The sequence below is a fragment of the Labeo rohita genome, chromosome 5 (genome assembly GCF_022985175.1).
Source record: "Labeo rohita strain BAU-BD-2019 chromosome 5, IGBB_LRoh.1.0, whole genome shotgun sequence".
In the NCBI taxonomy this organism is placed as follows: Eukaryota; Metazoa; Chordata; class Actinopteri; order Cypriniformes; family Cyprinidae; genus Labeo; species Labeo rohita.
In genome coordinates, this window is record NC_066873.1 from 1,843,433 (window position 1) to 1,867,014 (window position 23,582).

The following is a 23,582-nucleotide window of genomic DNA, read 5'->3' on the forward strand; positions in this document are numbered from 1 at the left end:
TAATACTGTGTTGTTACCTGAATGATCCACAGCTGTTTTTGTTTTGTTTTGTTTTGTTTGTTTTTTTGTTTGTTTGCTTAGTGATAGCTGTTCATGAGTCCCTTGTTTGTCTTGAACATTTGAACTGCTGCTGTTCTTCAGAAAAATCCTTCAGATCCCACCAATTCTTTGGTTTTCCAGCATTTTTGTTTATCTGAACCCCAACAATGCCTGTATGATTTTGAGATCCATCTTTTCACACTGAGGAAAACTGACGGATTCATATGCAACTATTACAATAGGTTCAAACACTCACTGATGCTCAAGGAGGAAACATGATGCATTAAGAGCTGGGGGGGCGAGAATAAAGACGTACATTTTTTTAATTTTGCCTAAATATCTTTTTGTTGTTGTTGTTTTTGTTTTTCATTAAGTACTGCCCTTGATCTTTAAATTCAATTCGTGTTTCCTTCTGGAGCATCAGTGAGTGTTTGAACCTTCTGTAATAGTTGCATATGAGTCCCTCAGTTGTCCTCAGTGTGACAAGATGGATCTCAAAATCATACAGCCATTGTTGGAACAGGTTGAAATACACAAAAATGCTGGAAAACCAAAGAATTTGTGGGACTAAAGAACAGCGGGCAGTTTAACTGTTCAGGACAAACAAGGTACTCATGAACACCTATCACTAAACAAAAACTCACAGCTGTGGATCATTCAGGTAATAACGCAGTATTGAGAATCATGCGTATGTAAACTTTTGAACAGGGTCATTTTTATAAATTCAACTATTATTTTCTCTTGTGGACTATATGCAAAGCCGGCCCAAGGCATAAGTAAACTAAGCGGCTGCTTAGGCCCCCCATGGCCAGCAGAGGGCCCCCAATAGTACATGAAATTATTTTTATTTTTGGTGATATATTGAGTCAATGGACAATGGCAATTATGCAATGCAATATTAGATCATTAAATTGATACGTATCATCTTATTATTTTCCATAGTGATGTGTCATGCACAAATCAGATTAAAGGTGTTTACTTTAGGTTAGTCAGAATCCGCTCTGAACTAATTGTATTCAAAGCCTAAGGAGTTCTACTGTCACGTATCCTTTTTGTCATCGTGTGTTTTTGTTGTGATTTCACCATGTGCTCCCTGGACTCAGCCCTCTCGTCACCCTAGTCACGCCCTCCTTGTTTCTTCCTGAGTGTTTCATTGTCTTCACCTGTGTATGTTCTGATTAGTTTGTGTATTTAAGTTCCTCCTTGTGTTTAGTTCCCGGTCGGTCTTTATTGTTGCATATTGTTGCATATTGTTGATTAGTGTGTTTCTACGTGTGTGGATATCGCTCTGTGTTCCTGTCTGTTCCTCGTGAAAGTAATTAAAATTAGATTTGTTCCGTACGTTGTATCCTGTCTTCCATCCTGCAGCAACAGCGTGACAGAAAGACCGACCACACTATGGATCGGGCTGAGGAAAGACTGTGGAGACTGCGGCAGGGCGACCGGGAGTTGGAGCGGTATGTGGAGGATTTCATTGAGCTATCCGATCAGGTGGGTTGGCCCGATGCCTCTCTCGGCGCTGTGTTTCTGATGGGGCTGAGTGACGAGACTATTCGTTGTGATGCTCCCTCCTGTAATTACTCCTTAAGTGAACTTCTCAATCTTATTCTTTATTTAAATGGCTCAGATTTTGAAATAGAGGAAGTAAAGAATATTGGTGGGTCTCGTCATTCAGTCCCCTCTGAGACACAGTATATCGAGCCAGCTCATCCTGAGCCAAGAGCCCCCACATACCGTACCAACGACTCAAGACGCCTGCCCAGTCCCAAATCTCCTATCCTCCTCCGGTTTCCGCCACTGTCCTCAGCCCGATGCGGCCGGCCTCATCCCGCGCTCTAATCCGCCGGCCACCGCCCAGAGCCCTGTCCCTCGGGCCGCCACGCCCGCGTCTGCTCGCAAGATGGCCGCCACGCCAGCGTCTGCTCGCAAGATGGCCGCCACGCCAGCGTCTGCTCGCAAGATGGCCGCCACGCCAGAGCCTGCTCGCAAGATGGCCGCCACGCCAGAGTCTGCTCGCAATATGGCCACCACGCCAGAGTTTGCACGTAAGATGGCAGCCGCCACGCCAGAGCCTGCTCGCAAGATGGCCGCCACGCCAGAGCCTGCACGCAAGAAGGCCGCCACGCCAGAGCCTGCTCGCAAGATGGCCGCCACGCCAGCGTCTGCTCGCAAGATGGCCGCCACGCCAGCGTCTGCTCGCAAGATGGCCGCCACGCCAGCGTCTGCTCGCAAGATGGCCGCCACGCCAGCGTCTGCACGCAAGATGGCCTCCGTTCCTGAGCCCTCGGCCAAGATGGCCGCCAAGCCTGAGTCCCCAGTCATGATTGCTGAAATGAACATTATGGACAGGGCAATCCCACTGGAGTTCACTGCTCCTATTATCTCCCCTAATTCTCCTAAGCCTCCGCTGGTTCCGTCCAGCCTTCCTGAGCCTCCGCTGGTTCCGTCCAGCCTTCCTGAGCCTCCGCTGGTTCCGTCCAGCCTTCCTGAGCCTCCGCTGGTTCCGTCCAGCCTTCCTGAGCCTCCGCTGGTTCCGCCCAGCCTTCCTGAGCCTCCGCTGGTTCCGTCCAGCCTTCCTGAGCATCCGCTGGTTCCGTCCAGCCTTCCTGAGCCTCCGCTGGTTCCGTCCAGCCTTCCTGATCCTCCGCTGGTTCCGCCCAGCCTTCTTAACCCTCCGCTGGTTCCGCCCAGCCTTCCTGAGTCAAGTCAAGTTGTAGCTGTTTTCCCCGAGTCAAGTCAAGTTGCAGCTACTGAATCAAGTCAAATTGCAGCTGCGTTTCCCGAGGCAAGTCAAGTTCCTGAGTCACGTCAAGTTGCAGCTGCAGCTACTGAGCCAAGTCAAGCCACGGCTGTGGTTCCTGAGTCAAGTCACGTCACGGCTGAGTCAAGTCACGTCACGGCTACATCTCCTGAGTCAAATCAAGTTCCTGGTGCTTCTCATAAGCCAAGACAAAGTCCAGCTCGCCCTCCAGAGCCGGAGCTCTGCCCAGCTCGCCCTCCAGAGCCGGAGCTCTGCCCAGCTCGCCCTCCAGAGCCGGAGCTCTGCCTAGCTGCCCAGCTCGCCCTCCAGAGCCGGAGCTCTGCCCAGCTCGCCCTCCAGAGCCGGAGCTCTGCCCAGCTCGCCCTCCAGAGCCGGAGCTCTGCCCAGCTCGCCCTCCAGAGCCGGAGCTCTGCCCAGCTCGCCCTCCTGAGCCGGCTCCTCCCTCAGCGCGCCCTCCTGAGCCGGCTCCTCCCTCAGCGCGCCCTCCTGAGCCGGTTCCTCCCTCAGCGCGCCCTCCTGAGCCGGCTCCTCCTTCAGCGCGCCCTCCTGAGCCAGCACCTCATCCAGTGCTCCCTAGGGCTGGCAGTATTGTAAATTCCCCCAAGAAAATTTTGGGGGGGGGCTACCCGCCATGGCCTCCTGAACTGTCTGTCCGGCCATGGCCTCCTGAACTGTCTGTCCGGCCATGGCCTCCTGAACTGTCTGTCCGGCCATGGCATCCTGAACTGTCTGTCCGGCCATGGCCTCCTGAACTGTCTGTCCGGCCATGGCCTCCTGAACTGTCTGTCCGGCCATGGCCTCCTGAACTGTCTGTCCGGCCATGGCCTCCTGAACTCCCTGATCCGCCATGGCCACCTGAAATGTTTACCCGGCCATGGCCTCCTGAGCCCCCAGACCCGCCATGGCCACCTGAACTGTCTGTCCGGCCATGGCCTCCTGAACTCCCTGATCCACCATGGCCTCCTGAACTCCCTGATCCGCCCTGGAGGTACGCCCCTAAGTACCCGGTGTCTGTCCAGCACGGACCTCCAGGGCGCCCACCCCCCCACCCCAGTGTATGTGTTACGGCGCGAGTCGCGCCTTGTGAGAGGGGGGGGTAATGTCACGTATCCTTTTTGTCATCGTGTGTTTTTGTTGTGATTTCACCATGTGCTCCCTGGACTCAGCCCTCTCGTCACCCTAGTCACGCCCTCCTTGTTTCTTCCTGAGTGTTTCATTGTCTTCACCTGTGTATGTTCTGATTAGTTTGTGTATTTAAGTTCCTCCTTGTGTTTAGTTCCCGGTCGGTCTTTATTGTTGCATATTGTTGCATATTGTTGATTAGTGTGTTTCTACGTGTGTGGATATCGCTCTGTGTTCCTGTCTGTTCCTCGTGAAAGTAATTAAAATTAGATTTGTTCCGTACGTTGTATCCTGTCTTCCATCCTGCAGCAACAGCGTGACATCTACACTCTCGCAGATCTTCATCTACATTTAAAATTGGCTGAATATATTTAGCAGCTACTACAGTTAAAGATAAAATACTTGCATTAGGGTAAGGGTACCCATTAAGCCCATATTCCATTTAGGTCCATTTTCAACTTTGAAGTCAAATTAAAAAAGGGAAAATCATATTTTAGGCTAGTCATTATTTGAATCAATCCAGTCATTTGTTAATTCCCTGATATTTTTTAATTGCATACCAATAACATTCAGCATTATTGAGTTAGCCCCACTCATGAGCATGATGCCCCAGACACCCAAAAACTTTGGTGTTTTGGGATCCTTCAGAAATCAACACATTTCTGCAAATCAGCCATATCCTAAGAGATCAAATAAGAGATACATGAGAAAAATCTACAGTCAACACAAGTTACACCTGAATAAAAAAAACTTGGAATAAAAAAATGTGGGCACAATGAAAATTACTATGATGCTTAGTCCACAATATATTTAAGCTTCATGCATGTCTTAAAATATGTTATATTTTTAAAGGAAAACATTGTCTTTTTTCACCATTACTTACTGTGGAACCATTTAAGTCCACCTTATGTGTTTCAATGAGGAATCCATCCAATTGCAAACTTTGAACAATTTTCTGAGTGAAAGTGTTTAATGATAAGTTCTTTGTGTGCTTGTAGCTTACTAACCTTTTACCTTACTTTTCTTACTAGCTCAATTTACAACTTTATTTAGATATTTAGGCCCACAAATTATGCACCGTGTAGCACCATTATGTAGTGGGTGTCTGCTGATGTTTGATAATACAAAAATTGTAGAGGCATGTCGCTTTTAGTAACAAAAAAAAAAAAAAAAAAAAAAAGAAAAAGAAAAAAAGGTCTGTTCTACTCTTTGGAGTGGACAGAAAAACTTTTCAGGAGTGAGTAAAGGCTTAGATCCTAGTTGATGTCTTTTTACAGTGCTTACAGGTCCTGTGTGGCTGGGGTTAAATGTTATTGGTACAGGTGATGAAAAACACCTAAGGTGTGAAAACACAAAGATTTTGGTGGGTTTAATGGGTACACTTACCCTATTATTTAATTATTATACCATTCATAATTCACTTATTTATTCACACTTTAGTACAGTAAAAGTACAAAAATTTGGTATAGTAGTAATTTTATAATAAATCCATGAGCAAGACTAGGGAGTGGAAATGGCAACTGCGCTGATGAACGGTCCTCTGCTGCCATCTTTTGGTTATAATGCCATTTTCATGTAATTTCCATCATAAAAGTCTTCTTAAAAGTGAAATTTGCTGTACAGCTGTAGAGTGAAGAAATAACTTTTAAGTGTTTAAAAATGTACACTATAGTTAAGAGTAGTTAACAGTTGTTTTTATGAAAAGATGGCTTGCTGATGTGTATAATGATTAATGTTGTTAAAATAACATTATTTTCTGTAAGTGGATTGTCTGCTGCTTTATTTAGCTACTTTTCAGTACACCACATTAAGTATGCCACTTAGTACCTTAAGACTTTGAATGTTAATGTGCAAATTAACACCTGACCACTCTTGTGGGTTGGCTAACAAAATTGGTAGAAGGGTAAAAACATTTAATGATGTAAGCAACACTGCTTCAACAAATAAAACTGATGATGGATGTTTTAGATTTATAGTGTGTGAATAATCAAGCATTGACAATAATCTTTCTTATTGGCGGCATCAAAGGGCCCCCAAATAAAATTCTGCTTAGGGCCCCATAAAGGCTTGGGCTGGCCCTGACTATATGTAAATATCTTTTATGTGAAATACCTTATTCAGGTCAGTACTAAATAAACAATAACATGCATTTTGTATGATACTGGTAAAATAATTAACATTTTGCAGATTCCGCAAGGTGTATGTAAACTTTTGACCTCAATTGTATTTCAACTGTAATTAACAAATTAACAAGTTAAAATTCTGGGATATTCAAAGATGGTACATTATTATCCCTGCAATAGTCAAGTGTTCACGTACCTGAATAATATCGGCATGCACAATAATGAAAAGAGCACACAAAAGGGCATCGATATACAGCAGAAAAAAATACAGCTCCAAAGTAGGACGTGGCTTCCTCCCATTGCCAGACAAGAACATGACATGCATGCCCATTTTTCCCCAATCTACTTCAGCGCAAACTCCCCACAGCTGATTCTAAAAATTGTATTGATTGTGTCATTCACAATGTAGATTTCCTACACTATGCTACAAAAATGTTAAACCATAAACCTACCCCCCACCTTACCCTAACCTTAACCAGTGAAATTGACTGCACGATTAGCACTAAATAAACAGTTCATAAGATTATGCAATATGAGGCTCCCCAACACTGCGTGTTTTCCATGTCTCCTTAATCAAACATACCTGATTCTGATCATCAGCACATTAGTAGAGACTTCAAGACCTAAAATGGGTGTGTCAGACAATGGAGAGACGTAAAATGTGCAGTGTTGGGGGGCCTCCAGGAATGTGGTTGGGAACCACTGCAATATAAGATTGCAACTCCCCAGCCGGACCTCGTCGGACAGTGGGACCTTTTTAGTTACACCCAGCATCACTACCCCCTCCTACCCTGTGAATTTCGAGCGTTGCTTAAAACAAAGCAATGGAGTAAAACCTTTCCCCTGGCTTGCGGGAGAGCTTGTGGGTGACTCCTGTTTATATGCAGAGTTGACCATAACCATGAGCTTTGGGGCTCTGCTCTCACGGAGCTTATGTATTTATATAGCATATTTTATTTTAGATCAACTAGAAACAAGTTTAATTCATGGGCGTTGTGAAATTTCCTTGCTCCTAAATATTCCACAGTCAACTGTCAGCTGTATTATAAGAACGTGGAAGCATTTGGGAATGACAGCAACTCAGCCACGAAGTGGTAGGCCATGTAAACTGATGGAGCGGGGTCAGCGGATGCTGAGGCACATAGTGCGAAGAGGTCGTCAACTTTCTGCAGAGTCAATCGCTACAGACCTCCAAACTTCATGTGGCCTTAAGATTAGCTCAAGAACAGTGCGCAGAGAGCTTTATGGAATGGGTTTCCATGGCCGACCAGCTGCATCCAAGCCATGCATCACCAAGTGGCGTCGGATGCAGTGGTGTAAAGCACGCCGCCACTGGACTCTAGAGCAGCGGAGACGTGTTCTCTGGAGTGACGAATCGCACTTCTCCATCTGGCAATCTGATGGACGAGTCTGGGTTTGGCGGTTGCCAGGAGAACGGTACTTGTCTGACTGCATTGTGCCAAGTGTAAAGTTTGGTGGAGGGGGGATTATGGTGTGGGGTTGTTTTTCAGGAGCTGGGCTTGGCCTCTTAGTTCCAGTGAAAGGAACTCTGAATGCTTCAGCATACCAAGACATTTTGGACAATTCCATGCTCCCAACTTTGTGGGAACAGTTTGGAGCTGGGCCTGGTGAGTCTGGTGTGGATGAACGTGACTGGCCTGCACAAAGTCCTGACCTCAACCCGACGGAACACCTTTGGAATGAATTAGAGTGGAGACTGAGAGCCAGGCCTTCTCGTCCAACATCAGTGTGTGACCTCACAAATGCACTTCTGGAAGAATGGTCAAAAATTCCCATAAACACACTCCTAAACCTTGTGGACAGCCTTCCCAGAAGAGTTGAAGCTGTTTTAGCTGCAAAGGGTGGACCGACATCATATTGAACCCTATGGATTAGGAATGGGATGTCAGTTAAGTTCATATGCGAGTCAAAGCAGATGAGCGACTACTTTTGGCAATATAGTGTGTTTCAAAGGAAGCGTGCGCCACGGTCCTGACCGCATCGCTGTCTATACTGGGTGTGTTTAGGGAATATTCGCACCTGCTGCACTCCTGTAACACAGCATCTGAGCGTATCTGCTGCTCAGATACACCTAAGCCTACTCGATACTTTATTCAAACTTTTAGATTATTTCCTTCAATTTTATTTTTATTTTTATTGAAAACAAATGCCTTTCCGATGTACACTAGCTAATTGCTTTACTGCTTACACCACTGGAAATGCATTCTAACAGCCATCTTCTGTAGTTTTGTCACGTTACTGCATAGAGGCAATATACATAATTAAAGGCACCATACTACAGAAAATGGCATATACTCCAGTAATTTTTTGGGGGGAGGACCCACCCACATTTATTTTGCTTCCGACGCCCATGGTTTAATTTATAAAGTTTATTTTAAAAATGTAACTCAAAACCAATTGGCTGAAGCCAGAGCCAATGGTGAAAGTCTTTGCACGACAAGACCCCGCCCCATTTTGGAGGATCCTCGGTCTGCAGTTACACCTACTTGGGCTCTTCACGCATGCATGACTACTGTCCTCTATAACACATGCGCAAAGGAACCACATTTTTTACCTTTTTTTTATGGATGCCAAAATGCCAAAATAACAAATAGTACAAGTACATAACTACTGACAGTACAAAATATAAAAAAATAATACAAGGAAGAAAGTAAAACAAATAAATAAAATAAAAACAAATAAATAACATAACATAAACTAGAGGGGGAACATTATACAAGGTTAGACACTGAAAGCAATTTTTGACTTTTGATTGATTTTTTTTTTTTTTTTTTTTTTTTTTTTTAATGGCCATCAAAGACAAAACATAAGAATTATTATCAACCCGGAAAATTTACATTTGTTTTTGTTTCAATGTCAACAGAGCAGAAACAAATAAGTAAGATGAACGTGATTTTACTAAGTTAACAGTGCATCTCTTACAGTGCTCAATGAAAAAGAAAAAAAAATGACCACAGATCATTCAAAACGAGAACCATCGGTTGTTGTAACAAACAACAATGTTTATTCATCCACCCTCTCTAATAATCTCATTCAGCTGCACAGACAAGCAGAGCTGGAGCACAACCAAAACCTTCCGCAAGACACGTGCAGTTTTAGTTTTCAACCGCTAGAGGGCAATCTGTTGTAGCTCTGAACATTACAAAGATCAATTTGCAATGCTATTAAGAAATGCAGCCCAGCTCAAATAAGATTTTCCATTAACCTTCCACAACCATTTTAATCAGTGATATTAATCTTGCAAGACTTTTTTTTTCATGCCTGACTCACTCAATTATTATGCCTATTACATGGCCTACAAACTTGCTTATTGAATGTTTGAGAACCACAATGAGTTTATATAACTTGAATTGCTTGATCTAAATTACTTCATGACAGGACCATCTATTGTGGCAAGAGCATGGAGTGGCACTTTCGATGACTTGATTGAAAATAAGATTGTCAAGTTTTTGAGTGAAAATACCCCAATGAATTTACCTGGCCTCGCTGCCTATCCGGACTTCTTTGCCGCTGGACTTATCCTGGTTTTGTCAGGCAAGTAAGATTCACAGCAAATTTGTTGTAGAGTCAATAAATGAGTTACGTTACGATACAGTCCTTTGAATCAACATGGGATAAATTTATGATACATGTTGTAATTTCTCAGGGATCCTTGCATTTGGGATGAAAGAGTCTGCCATTGTCAGTAAGATCTTCACAGCTATAAACTTGGCAGTTTTGTTTTTTGTAATCATTTCTGGATTCATCAAGGGTGACACTGGAAACTGGCAAATCAGGAAATTTGGAACTACACAATAACTGTGCATGTTGCATTATGACATTTTACTTTTGAAGAAACTTTTGATTGCATGTTTTAGATCAGCAAGTTAGAAGAGATGGTAACATCTCAGTGGGACCTCCTGGTTAAACAAAGGAATAATAATAATAATAATAAAAGTTAAACAAATTAAACTGGGAAATTCAGAGACTGTTTTAACACACATTTTAACTACTTTTTGACCAGAATACCTACTACACTGAAATAGGTTTTAACATTGCTCTTTTGTTTAGAAACCTCTCAACCTCAAATGAAACTTCATCCAGTTTTGGAACTGGGGGATTTTTTCCATTTGGTTTTGATGGAACTTTTGCTGGAGCCGCTACCTGTTTTTATGCCTTCATTGGATTTGACAGCATTGCATCCTCAGGTACTTCAACAATAGCAATATTTATTAAATGAAAATAACAATGTGTGTTCCAAAACTGTATGCTGTTATTTTTCTAGTTCATAGTGACCATGTCTGTCAAGCTTCAAAGAAAAAAACAAACAAACAAAAAAACATAAGACTATAAAGTAGCTCATATTCAAAGACAGAATGAATATTCTGGAACAAAAATGGTCCTTAATATATACATAAAGCAGGGGTATCAGACTCAGTTCCTGCAGAGTTCAACCCTCAACCCTAATTAAACACACCTGATCCAGCTAATCAAGTCCTTCAGGCTTATTTGAAAACCACATAGTTTGTGTGTTGGAGCAATGTTGGATCTAAACTCTGCAGGGCTACAGCCCTCCATGAACTGAGTCTGACACCCCTGACATAAAGCACAGCAGGAAACATAGCAAAAAGGTATAATATACTAGTATTTATTTATTTATTTATTTATTTAATATCTCTGTCTCCTGTATCTAGGTGAGGAGGTCAAAAACCCTCAGAAGGCTGTCCCTATAGGAATTGTGGTTACTCTCTTCATCTGTTTCTTGGTTTATTTTGGAGTTTCAGCTGCTGTCACCCTCATGATGCCCTACTACCAACTAAATGTTCTGAGTCCCTTACCTGTAGCCTTCACCTATGTAGGCTGGGATCTTGCAAAGTATGCTGTGGCTGTTGGATCTTTGTGTGCTCTTTCAACAAGGTAAAGCAACACATGTTGACCCATAAAGCACTTACTACTCATACTATTAGGACTATAAAAAGCAGCATTATGTGATCAGTAAGAGGATAATAGAGTAGATGCTCATAAACTAATAAGGAAAGCTGATCAATAGTTTAGTAAAATTAGCATAATAAAATCAAATGTAGGATGCATAGGATATAACCACCGCCCTGTTACAAGGATACAGAAAGTGGTTGATGGGTGGGCAGCAGGGGGGTCAAACTCAGTTCCTGGAGGACCACAGCCCTGCAGAGTTTCATTCCAACACTACTTCAACACACAAACCACTTAGTTTTCTAATAAGCCTGAATGACCTGATTAGCTATCAGGTGTGTTTAATTAGAGTTGGAGCTAAACTCTGAAGGGCTGTGGCCCTCCAGGAACTGAGTTTGACACCCCTGCTCTACAGCTAAGGTTCTCAACTTTTTTTCTCCAAGGCCCCCTCCTCTCCAAATCAATACTGCCGGCCCCCAACCTTTTCTATTCACAAAAACTTTTGTATTCTAGTGTTATTACTTTCCAATTTCATGTAATTATTTTCAAACAAAACAAAGGGGAGGGCCCACCAGTGATTCACTGGCCGCACTGGGCCTCGTCCCCATAAGACCACGAGAGGTGCTCCTCCAAATCCTCAAAACACGTGCCTGCAAGTCAGCGCAGAGCACACAGTCGGACTCAAAGAATGTAGCCTCAGCCTGGGCCAGGCAGGCGATACAGAAGGTGCCATCGGATGCAGTGAAGAAGCTGTAGTATTTTCTGGTGCATCTTCAGGGTAATGTGTGAAGGAGAAGATTCTGACACAACTGTCGCATTTCTGTCACAAATAATTGCTTTATTAATTTTAATAATTTGTTCATACAATAATTAATTCAGTATAGTTGTTTTTATATAGTCACACCCCCAGTCTGACCACGCTCTGAAACTGTGTAATCTGTGTAATCAGTCCAGTGAGACCCCTGCAGTGGTGGCTCAGGACCAAGGGATTCTCCCCAAGGGGAAACCCGCTTCGCATGATCAAGGTCACGCAGCGATGCTTTTGTGCCTTAGACATGTGGAGGAAACCTTGGTTCCTGAATCAGGGCCCGGTGCTGGGGACTCCTAGTCGTTGCGTAACGTTAACGACGGATGCCTCCCTCACCGGTTGGGGAACGGTCATGAGTGGCCACCCAACCCGGGGTCTGTGGAGCAGCCGCCATCTCACTTGGCACATAAACTGCCTGGAGATGCTGGCCGTGTTTCAAGCACTGAAACACTTCCTCCCGGACCTAAGAGATCGCCATGTGTTGGTGCGCACCGACAACACATCGGTGGTCTCTTACATAAATCACCAGGGAGGTCTGCGTTCGTGTCCCTTGTACAAGCTGCCGCACCAGATCCTTGTGTGGTCCCATGGGAAACTCCACTCTCTGAGAGCAGTGTACATCCCGGGACATCTCAAGAGGGAGCAGACGTCCTGTCGAGACAGGGGCCGAGGCCTGGGGAATGGAGACTCCACCCCAAGGTGGTGGAGCTCATTTGGAGAGGGTTTGGCCAGGCTCAGGTGGACCTCTTTGCAACTCAGGAGACATCGCAGTATCCCCTCTGGTTCCCTCTAAGTCATCCAGCTCCCCTGGGACAGGATGCAATTGTAGAGACGTGGCCAAGGCTTCGTCTGTACACCTTTTCCCCGATCGCTTCTGCTGCCAGGAGTTCTGGAGAGAGTGCATAGGGACGGCATCTCGCTACTGCTAGTAGCCCCGTTCTGGCCGGGCCAAGTATGGTTCTGGGACCTGATTTCCCTCCTCAATGGCTGTCCATGGGAGATTCCCATCAGGAAGGATCTCCTCTCACAAGCGGGAGGCGCAATTCTGCACCCCCGCCCGGAGTTGTGGAAGCTGTGGGTGTCGCCCCTGAGGGGGCACAACTCATAGTCTCCAGTCTCAACCAAGGTTGTTGAGACCATCCTCTAATCCAGAGCTCCCTCAACGAGGAAAGTGTATGCCTATAAGTGGAGACTCTTCACTTCCTAGTGCGGCAACCACCAGCTCGACCCAGATTACTGCCGGTTCCTGCAGGACCGGTTCACCGCAAGGTTGACACCCTCCACCTTGAAGGTGTACGTGGCGGCCATAGCTGCTTTCCACGCCCCTCTTGGTGGTCAGTCAGTGGGAAAACACCACCTGGTTACACGTTTCCTCCACGGTGCGCTGAGGCTTCTGGCCAGGTGTAGCTTTTGCTATGTGGTGATTGGGTTGCTATTCCATTACCTCGAGTCCTCTGATTCCCCCCCTCTCTTTGGGGGTCAAAGCTCACTTCTCCGAGGATGCTGCACTCCATATGGTGCCACTCCTGGCTCTCTTTTCTCTTGCCTTAGCTGTGTTCTTCCACACTGGCAGGGATTTGAAGTCTGGTGGTGTGGGCATCTCATTCCCCTAGCATTTTGACACAGCTTGAGTTCCCGAAGGGTAACGTCCCAGGTTACGTATGTAACCATGGTTCCCCGAGGGAACGAGACGCTGAGCCATACTTCCGGCATCCCTGCCGCGCTTGCTTCTCTAATACAGAAGCTACTGGCTTACACACTGCACATGCTTTTATGCTTCCTGGTCTCCATGTCACCCCGGCTGTGACGTCTCGTTGCTCCATTGGACTGATTACACACGTGTTTCATAGCGTGGTCACGCTGGGGGCATTTAGACTCAGTGTCTCATTCCCTCAGGGAACCATGGTTACACACGTAACCTGGGGTGTTTTCTTAATATGACAGAAAAAATTCAACAGACTGATAAAAATGCAGGACATTTTCTCAATATGCGACAAGGGGGGAAGATGCTGTGCGGTACAATGCAAAGTGGGACAGGTGGAGATTGGTCCGTAATTAACTAATTCTTTTGGGGTTTTTTGTGTTATTTTTTTAATGAGGGGCTTAATACAGCCAGTTTGAAGGTTTTTGGGATATGTCCTAATGACAATGATGAATTAATAATATTCAGAAGAGGATCTATGACTTCTATTAGCACCTCTGTTAGTAGTTTAGATGGTATAGGGTGTAAAAAAAGTGTTGTTGGTTTAGATGATTTAGCAAGATTATACAGTTCTCCCTTCCCTATAGCAGAGAATAAGTGGAATTGTTCCTCAGGGGATCTATCTGTCTGGGGATCTATCTGATCTGATTCTATAGCTGACAGCTGCATGGTTACAATTTTATCTCTAATAGTATCGATCTTGGAAGTAAAGTTGTTCATAAAGCCATCACTGCTGTGCTGCTGGGAAATGTCAATGCCTGTTGATGCTTTATTTTTTTGTTAATTTAGCCAGTGTATTGAATAAATACCTGGGGTTGTTTTCTTCTAAAAGAGACAAAAAATAAATCATATCTAGTTTTTAAGATTTTTTTTCCTCCATGCAATATGAAATACCTCTAGTTTTGTTTTCTTCCAGCTGCACTCCATTTTCCAGACTGCTCTTTTTAGGGCGTGAGTGTACTCGTTATACCGCAGTGTCAGACTGTCTTCAAGCATAAATGAGCAACCGTATCTAAAGTGCTAGAGAAGAGAGAGTCAATAGTTTCTGTTACATCAAGTTTTTCTGAGATATTAGATATGCTGAGGAATTGAGAAAAGTCAGGACACAGTCTTTTGTGGTAGAAGTGATGGTTCTACCATATTTGTAACAAGGAGTCGAATTTACAGCTTTAGCTAGACTAGATAATGATCTGAGATATCATCCCTTTGCTGCAATCATGGTTGTCTAACCAGCAGACAATAAAGTTAAGAATGTCTAGAAATGTTGATCCCAGTGCATCTTTGTCATTATCAACATGGATATTAAAATCCCCAACAATTAAGACTTTATCTGCAGCCAACACTAACTCAGATAATCAGCAGATTCTTTAATAATGTCTGTATAGTGCCCTGGTGGCCTGTATCCAGTAGCCAGTACAAATGCCACAGGGGATTTATCATTAACACTTGTTACTCTAGATAATGTTATATGAAGTATCATTGCTTCAAACGAATCATACTTAAAACCCAGCCTCTAAGAAATACTGAAAATTTTGCTATAAATTGTAGCAACACCTCCCCTTTACCATGCAGCTCATGTTTATAACAGTAATCTTGGGGGGCAGACTCATTTAAAGTAATTTAATCATCTGATTTAAGCCAGGTTTCTGTCGAATAGAGCTCATCTAGGTTATGATCAGTGATCATATCTTTTACAAAAATTGCTTTCATATAACGGGAATATTCATTAAGCCAAGCTTTATTTGTAATAAACCATCAGACAAATTGGGATCCATGTGCAGCTTTATTACGTGATATCTCAAAGTGAAAACAGGCAGGGTCAATCTCCAGCAAAGTTTTAGTCAAGGCAACACAAGTTCAAGGTCAGTAAACAGGCAAAGGTATGGGGCAGGCGGAACACAAAAATCATAAAGTCCAGGCTAAAAATCACAAGGCAGGCAGCATCGTCAGAGAGTAAACAGTCCAAGATCGAAAATGAGAACGATAATCCAATAAATAAGGGAATGCTCAGAATTATCAGCCATGGCTAGAACAGGCTAAAGAACGCCCTTTAAATAGTCCCGGTAATAGGCCAAAGGTGGGGGAGAATAGTTCCAGGTAAATGGGCTTATGTGAAATGGAGTCCAGAACAAGGAGACTGAGGCATCTAGTGGTGAGCAGAAGGATCTACAGGAGCAGAACTCATAACATTATCATTTGTTTATCTGTTGTTTATTTGTTTTATTTTTTATTTTATCTTATTTTATTTCATTATTATTATTATTATTATTATTATTATTAATTGAATATCTATTAAATTGCCCTTAAATTGGTTTGGACATTTTTGTATTTGCTAGTTTGGGGAACAGAACCAGTCTCTATAGTATGATATCTAGGTGAAAGAGTCTCTATGTGCTGAGAATTAACTGACTTCTGTGACCTGAGGCAGCTAGCAGATGGTTGGTTTAACCAGTCTGTCTGCTTCTTCACCTGGGCCCCAGTTAGTCAAGTACAGACTCTAAGGCTGTGTGCCATATTTCTAGAGAGAAGAGCGGCACCACCCCTATAGGAATGGAGACCATCTCTTTTCAGTAGGTCAGATCTGAACCAAAAACTTGTCCAACTTTCAATGAAACCTATGTTAATATGCAGGCACCACTTAGACATCCAGCCATTGAGTGACGACAGTCTGCTATGTATCTCGTCACCACAGTATGCAGGGAGTGGACCAGAGCATATTAGAGTGTCTGACATCGTACTTGTAAGTTCACACACCTTAACCTTAATGTTATTTTTAGTGATCTCCATTGAACATCATTAGTGCCGACGTGAACAACAATCTTACTGAATTTACACTTAGCATTAGCCACCACTTTTAAATTTGCTTAGATGTCAGGCACTCTGGGTCCCAGTAAAAATTGGACTGCGGTGGCTGGTGTCTCTATTGTCATGCTCTGTACAATAGAATCGCCAATAACTAGGGCACGTTCATCAGGTTTCTCAGTAGGTGTGTCACTGAGTGAAGAGAATCTGTTTAATGCATTGATCACTGATGTCCCATGACTATGCTGCTTCACAGTCACCCAGCCATGGTGGTTTGTTCACTACTCACTACTGTGTGTGTGTGTGCACTTGGATGGGTTAAATGCAGAGGTCACCATACTTGGCCTCACGTCACGTCCTTTCCTTTTCCAGTCGCCTGCGGCGGGGGGTCTGCAACCGGAACCGAACAATGCACAGAACTCACTAAGATAGTTGCATCCAAACTCATATCTAAGGCCCTCACATTCTTCCCCTGCTAATTGCTTAAAAACTGAGACTTTGCTCATTGGTAAAATGCTGGCCCCTTAGTGCTGGCCCTGAATGGGCAGCCCTCACTTAACCCCCAGGAAGCAAAATTCGAGCATTTTGCTCAAAATGTGCAAAATAGAAAAAAAAATTTAGTGTAATGCAGCTTGTTTAATCTTCTACAGTCTGCTGGGAACCTTGCTTCCTACGCCTCGCATTCTGTTTGCTATGGCCAGAGATGGGCTGCTATTCAAACCACTGAGTAAAATGAGTTCCAGACAGAACCCTGTCATCGCTACATTTTTTTCTGGAATAACATCAGGTAATTGTCTTTGAGAGCACTTTCCAATAATACACCATGATCATAGTAACAAAACATGACATACCTTATGCAACCTAACTACTACACCAGAGAAACGTATTTAGGGCCAATGCTCTTAGCTCTGAAGTTGAATATATTATAGAACATGTTCATTTGGTTGTCTTCATTTAGTTTTTGCCTATGAAATTCTATGAGTGAACTATTTGTGTTTTCAGCAATACTGGCCGTGGTGTTTGACATAAAGGCTCTAGTAGAAATTAAGGCTGTTGGAACGCTCTTTTCCTACACCATTGTAGCCATCTGCATCTTAATTTTTCGGTAAGCTTCAACACACAATACATAATAAATAATATAAATATACAAATAATCCATGAGTAGTATAATAGATTTTATAATTGTTTTTGTTGTTATTGTTGTTGATGTTTTTTCACCCTGTAGTACCCACAAAGATTTTATGAAGCTCAAAGAATATACAGTCACCTCAGAAAATGTAATGCAACCTAAATTTGCATATAATATGGCAAAAATTACAGAATTTCCCAAATGTACATAATTACATAATATGCCAAATAACAAATATCTCTTTTTGGGTGAGCAGTGGTTTGGGTGGCTCATCAATATATGGGGCGAAGAAGAGGTAGCAGTGTAGCAGTTCTTCACCAGGGATGTTAGCTTGTCAGTCTTCGAAATATCTTAAAGGGGTGGTTGATTGTGATTGCAGTTTGATCGTAAACAATATCTGCAAAGTTCAATGCAAACGGAGATAATGTCTTTTAAAATTATGGCAGTTTAATGCCTACAAATACAGCTGGTAGGGACTACAACAAGCTATTTCCCGAGTTGGTGACATCACAAATCCTGAAATTTACACAAACCCTGCCTCTGGGAACATGCAACAAAGGGGGCAAGACCATGTTGCGCTGTTTTAAAGATGAGGAAGAGTTGTTGCCATGCCGTCAAAACTAGAAAAAATCTGTTCATGAGATTCTGTCTTCCAAGGATTCTAATGGATTCACGAGTTTTAAAATCAATCTTCTAAAGCAGCCGTTCTTAATCCTGTTGCTCGCATCCCCCTGCTCTGCACATGCTCTGCTCTGCGTCTTTCTCTCTACCTTTCTCTCACCCATTGTCGTGCATGGGCCCGAGCCCTTGCCTCTTTTGAGCTCCGACACTAAAGTGCCCTTTCGGTCCGGTCTACCCTTATGAAAAAGAAGTTTATTCAAGTGCGCTAATCGTATATTTCTTTGAAACTAAAATAGGAAAGTACACTTTCAGTGTACTTTTTATGTACTTCTCAGATATGTGCTTTATATACTTCTCAGAAATATACTAAAAATGATTTATACTTTTTAAATTTTTATAGAAAAAGTATATTTGAGCTGTACTTGTGCTCTGAGAATCCGTGTTTTCATTGTTATACGCTAGAGTTGCTATTGCACATCTTCTGTACAGAACTTCCAAAATACAAGTGAAGAAGAAACCGCTTTCCTGTAATCTAACACAATTATTCCATAATAATGTTATGGAATAAAATGTCAACCCATGAAGAGGTAATAATGACTGTCAAGCTTTGGGGGGTGTTGATCAACTCCATCCAATTGTTTTGATTATCATGAATAGTCTTTTTTTTAGCGTTTAGTTCAAAATGTTGTTTATTTTTATTTTATTTTTTATTTATGCAACTTACCCACAATCAAGAGTTTATGAACTCTTCATGAAGCTAGAATAAAATGTTTTTATTTACAAGCAGACCCTTTTCTTTCTTTTGATGTTTTGAATGCTCAGATATTCATATAACTAAATATATACAAATTAATACCTAAAGAGGGACATAGTAGTATACTTAAAGTATGATGTAAAGTTCACTTAAAGAAAACTTACGAGTATACCTGCTGTATAAAACTATTAAACTAGTAGTTTACTGAAACTATATTTCAAAGTGTACTACTAGTATTTAATTAGTAAACTATCAGTATACCTATAAGTTCACTTTTAGTATACTTGCAGTACAAACTAAAAACATAGATGTAAACTAGTTGTGTACTCAAAGTTTACTTCTGTTATACTTAAAGTATACTTAAAAGTATGCTTTTATATACTAGAAAGTGGGCCAATTTAGTCCCAAGGAGTATTGAAATAGTACATTTAAAAGTATACTGCTAGTACACTAATATTTGTATACTTACTACATAAAGTATACTTAAAATATACTTGAACTTTACTTAAGTATACTTAATAAAACAAACTTGAAGTACACTTCTTTCTGGTAGGGGTAGGTGCCCTAGGTTACACAGATATTTTTCACATAGCTATGAGCGTTAAGCGTTAAACATGCCGTGGTAATGAGCAATACTTTCTGGCAAACACTTCTTACTGTTATGAAGCAAACAATTACTTTACAAAAATGCTAGAACGCAATCATGTATTCTGCTGTATTACAGCTAAAATCAGGATAAAACCGTATATTAAAAGCTAACATAAGCAGTAGCATTTACAAATAACAGCATATCTAAAAGTTTGAGACAACAACAAACATAAAAACATACCATTTTAAAACACTTACATCCTGTAAGAGCCACGCTTGTACAGGTTCTGTGCGATCCTTCTGACTAAGTGAGGGGCGTGATGTTTCTACACGTGCACTAGGCGGTTTAGTGAATCACAACACACTGGGCCAGCTAACCACTGTTCATAAGAAAAGGGACAGAGCGGTGTAGAATAAAGGTAAATGATGTCAAAAATAATGTGTTTATTTAAAAACAAAGAATTAACACATGTTAGACTGCACCCAGTAAACACAATCAAGCCTAGAAAAAAAAACACAGTCAATCACCCCTTGTTAGAGTCCTAGCTTCTCCCAAAGTTCTGTCTGTGAGACCGAATTTTATACTTGAAGACAAAAGGGCTACAAACAATACTGTTAGGCCCCTCCCACTGGAGATCCTGCAGTCTACAAGAAGTTCCTAAGGAATGCTTTTCCTTTGTTATTCTAATTGTATGGACCATTTGGTTCACACCTTTGCAGACAGTTTCTGTTGTTTGCATCTGCGGCACAGTCACAAAGTAAACGCATCTGACTAAAGATACACTACACATAATCTTGCAGTATCAGCTGACAAACATTTTGTAAGTTCTTTTTACTCTTTTTATTTAACATGACATTGTGGAAGTGATAATATGGCAATAACAATCCACGATCATTTTAAACTGATATTCTTACAAATTTGGAGACAAACAATTTGACGACATTATTATGTAATTAAAGTTTTCAGCATCTGTTCCTCTGTCACGTCTGATTTGTTTTCATTCCTGTTCAATGACTTTTATTCTTATTTTTATTTTGTTGCTGTCTTCCCATTTTCTGTATTTATTTTCTGGTTTCAGCAGTTTTTTAATCCTGCTTACCCAGGTTGATTGTTCCCTCGAGAACCACATTTCTGAATTTTAAACCGGTAAAACAGGTATATTTTTTTGACAGGTATATTTTCCTCCCTCATACCTTTTTTTTTATGATGGATTTAATAAGCCTCTTAAACCCTGGCTGTGATGGTCCTCAAAAGATGCTGTGCCAACGTTTAGATAATCTTTTAGACCAGATAAACAGTTCACCGTGAGAAAGGAGGAATGAGGAGCACAGTCACTTCAGAATCTTCTCTCACATGCCATGGACACCAAGCCTGCGTCCACACCCACCATGGACCCAACCATATGCCCACGTCCACCACAGACCCTCAACTAGAAGTCCATGACTGCCACTTAGTTTGTCCGGGAGGCGGCATCTGCCATCCAGAGATAACTGATCTGCCCATCCTGGATTCAAGTGTGACCCCTAAAGGCCTTCCTCCTCTGCTGGTCCTATTAGGCTTGTTGGACTCCCTGGTTTTGTTCTCAGCTTTAGATTTTCCTTCTCTACTGGTCCTGTCCAGCTCTACGGACTCTCTGGTTCTGTCCAGGGCCACTGGTCATGCTTCTCTGACTCTGCCATAGTTGTCATCTTCTCCTCTGACTACCACTCACCAGCTCCTCAGTTCACTAGATCCACTGGCAGAATCGCAATCTCCTGAACCACTGGGTTCTTTGACGTTTGTGGCATCTGAAGACTTCCTACCCTGCCTTGCCCTTCCGATCCCTCAGTTCCATCATGGCTCTACTGTGGTCCTCTTGCCTTCTAGTTCCACTGGAGTCCCTTATCTTTCTGGCCTCACCTTGGTCTTGTGTGATCCCCTGAGTCCACCAGGGCTGTGCCTTGGCTCTCCACCCCTGTGGTGTCACAGTGGTTCTCCATTTTTTTTGTCTCCACCTTAGTCCTTTGAATCTGTGATATTTCCCTGCTCCTTAGTTACTTTGATTTCATCTTGGTCTCTGCCTCTATAAGGATTATCTGAATTATCTTCATCCTGTGTAATAAAGTGCTGTTTTTAGATCAGGGTTGTACAATCTTACTCCTGAAGGTCCAACATCCTGCAGAGTTTAGCTCCAACCAGCTCCAGATTGCTTGCCTGGAAGTTTCTAGTGAGTCTGAAGACCTCGATTAGCTGGTTCGGGTTATTATTTCATGCTTGCATCTAAGTAAATGTATGATTATGTTGAGTAAAGGTAGCTAATGTTTCCTTAAACTGGACCTACCGTAGTATTTCTTTTTCTCTTTTTCACATCTAGTGGAGGACAGAAAACATTATGCAAAAAAAAAAAAAAAAAAAAAATGCAAAGGATGTAAATTAGCACGTAATCTGCAGATGCTGTTTCTGTAAATGCTGTCTTTCTTGCACAATCACAGTGAATGATGGAAAATGTAGTTTAGTCGCACAAGCCTATCTTCTCATAAAACAACTAAATAACGTCCAGTAGCACACAAAAGAAATGCAAACTAAATTGTACCATGTTTATGTTTTTATGATCAGTTTGCTGCTACCACAATTCTTTGGAAGAAAATACCTTAGCTTAAAGAAATAAGTAACTAGTTTTCTGGAAATTATGACTGCATGGTGGCACTCAGCTTGTAAATGTTATAATTTCGACATGAATGCACCATTCATAGTTGTGGTTTTAATAAGTATTTAGCTTTTTTTTTTTTTTTTTTTAGCTATTTTTGCTATAAATGAAAAGCCACTGCACCTCTTGGTCATAGTTCTGTAGTATAGAAGCAAATAAAAATAATGACTCCTGCACACTGGTAGAGCTTGCAAATTTTAACTAGATAAAAAAGTTCGTCAAGACAAACTTTAAGTTGGCTTGAGAAAGCCGGACCAGAAAGTTTGAAAAAGTTTGAAAAGTTTGAAAAGTTTGAAAAGTTTGAAAAGTTTGAAAAGTTTAAAAAGTTAAGAAGTTTAAAAAGTTTAAATAGTTTAAGAAGTTTAAGAAGTTTTACGTTTGGATGGTTTTCAGTCTGAAATATTTAGAAGTTTTAAAGTTTGAATGTAGTCTGTCAGATAGATAGATATTATTGATAGTATTGGTCAGATTATCAATTGACAGAAAGATAGATGATTCTAACATTATTACCAAGTTACTAGCATGTTGCTAGTCTGTTTCTAGCAGGATTAGCAAGTTGTTAGCATGTTTTTAGCATGTTTTAACATAATTAGAAAGTTTCTAGCATGATTGGCATGTCGCTAGCATATTTCTAGCATTATTAACAAAGTTGCTAGCATGTTTCTAACATGATTAGCATGTCGCTAGCATGTTTCTAGCATGATTAGCAAAGTTGCTAGCATGTTTCTAGCATGACTAGCATGTTGCTAGCATGTTTCTAGTATGATTAGCGTGTTGCTAGCATGTTTCTAGCATGATTAGCAAAGTCGCTAGCATGTTTCTAGCATGACTAGCATGTCGCTAGCATGACTAGCATGTCGCTAACATGTCACTAGCATGACTAGCAAGTCGCTAGCATGTTTCTAGCATGATTAGCAAAGTTGCTAACATGTTTCTAACATGATTAGCAAAGTTGCTAGCATGTTTCTAGCATGATTAGCATGTCGCTAGCATGTTTCTAGCATGATTAGCATGTCGCTAGCATGTTTCTAGCATTATTAGCAAAGTCGTTAGCATGTTTCTAGCATGACTAGCATGTCACTAGCATGTTTCTAGCATGATTAACAAAGTTGCTAGCATGTTTCTAGCATGACTAGCATATCGCTAGCATGTTTCTAACATGACTAGCATGTCACTAGCATGTTTCTAGCATGATTAAAAAAGTTGCTAGCATGTTTCTAGCATGACTAGCATGTCGCTAGCATGTTTTTTAGCATGACTAGCATGTTGTTAGCATGTTTCTAACATAATTAGCATGTCGACAGCATCTTTCTAGCATGACTAGCATGTCACTAGCATGTTTCTAACATGATTAGCAAAGTTGCTAGCATGTTTCTAGTATGATTAACAAACTTGCTAGCATGTTTCTAGCATGATTAGCAAAGTTGTTAGCATGATTAACAAGTTGCTAGCATGTTTCTAGCATGATTAGCAAAGTTGCTAGCGTGTAGATAGATAGTAATAGTTTGATGATA

At 41.9% G+C, this 23,582-nt stretch overlaps 1 pseudogene; it reads left to right on the top strand.

Moving 5' to 3' along the window:
* LOC127166168 (cationic amino acid transporter 2-like) overlaps positions 1 to 23,582 on the top strand; it is a 65,093-nt pseudogene that overhangs the window by 15,388 nt on the left and 26,123 nt on the right.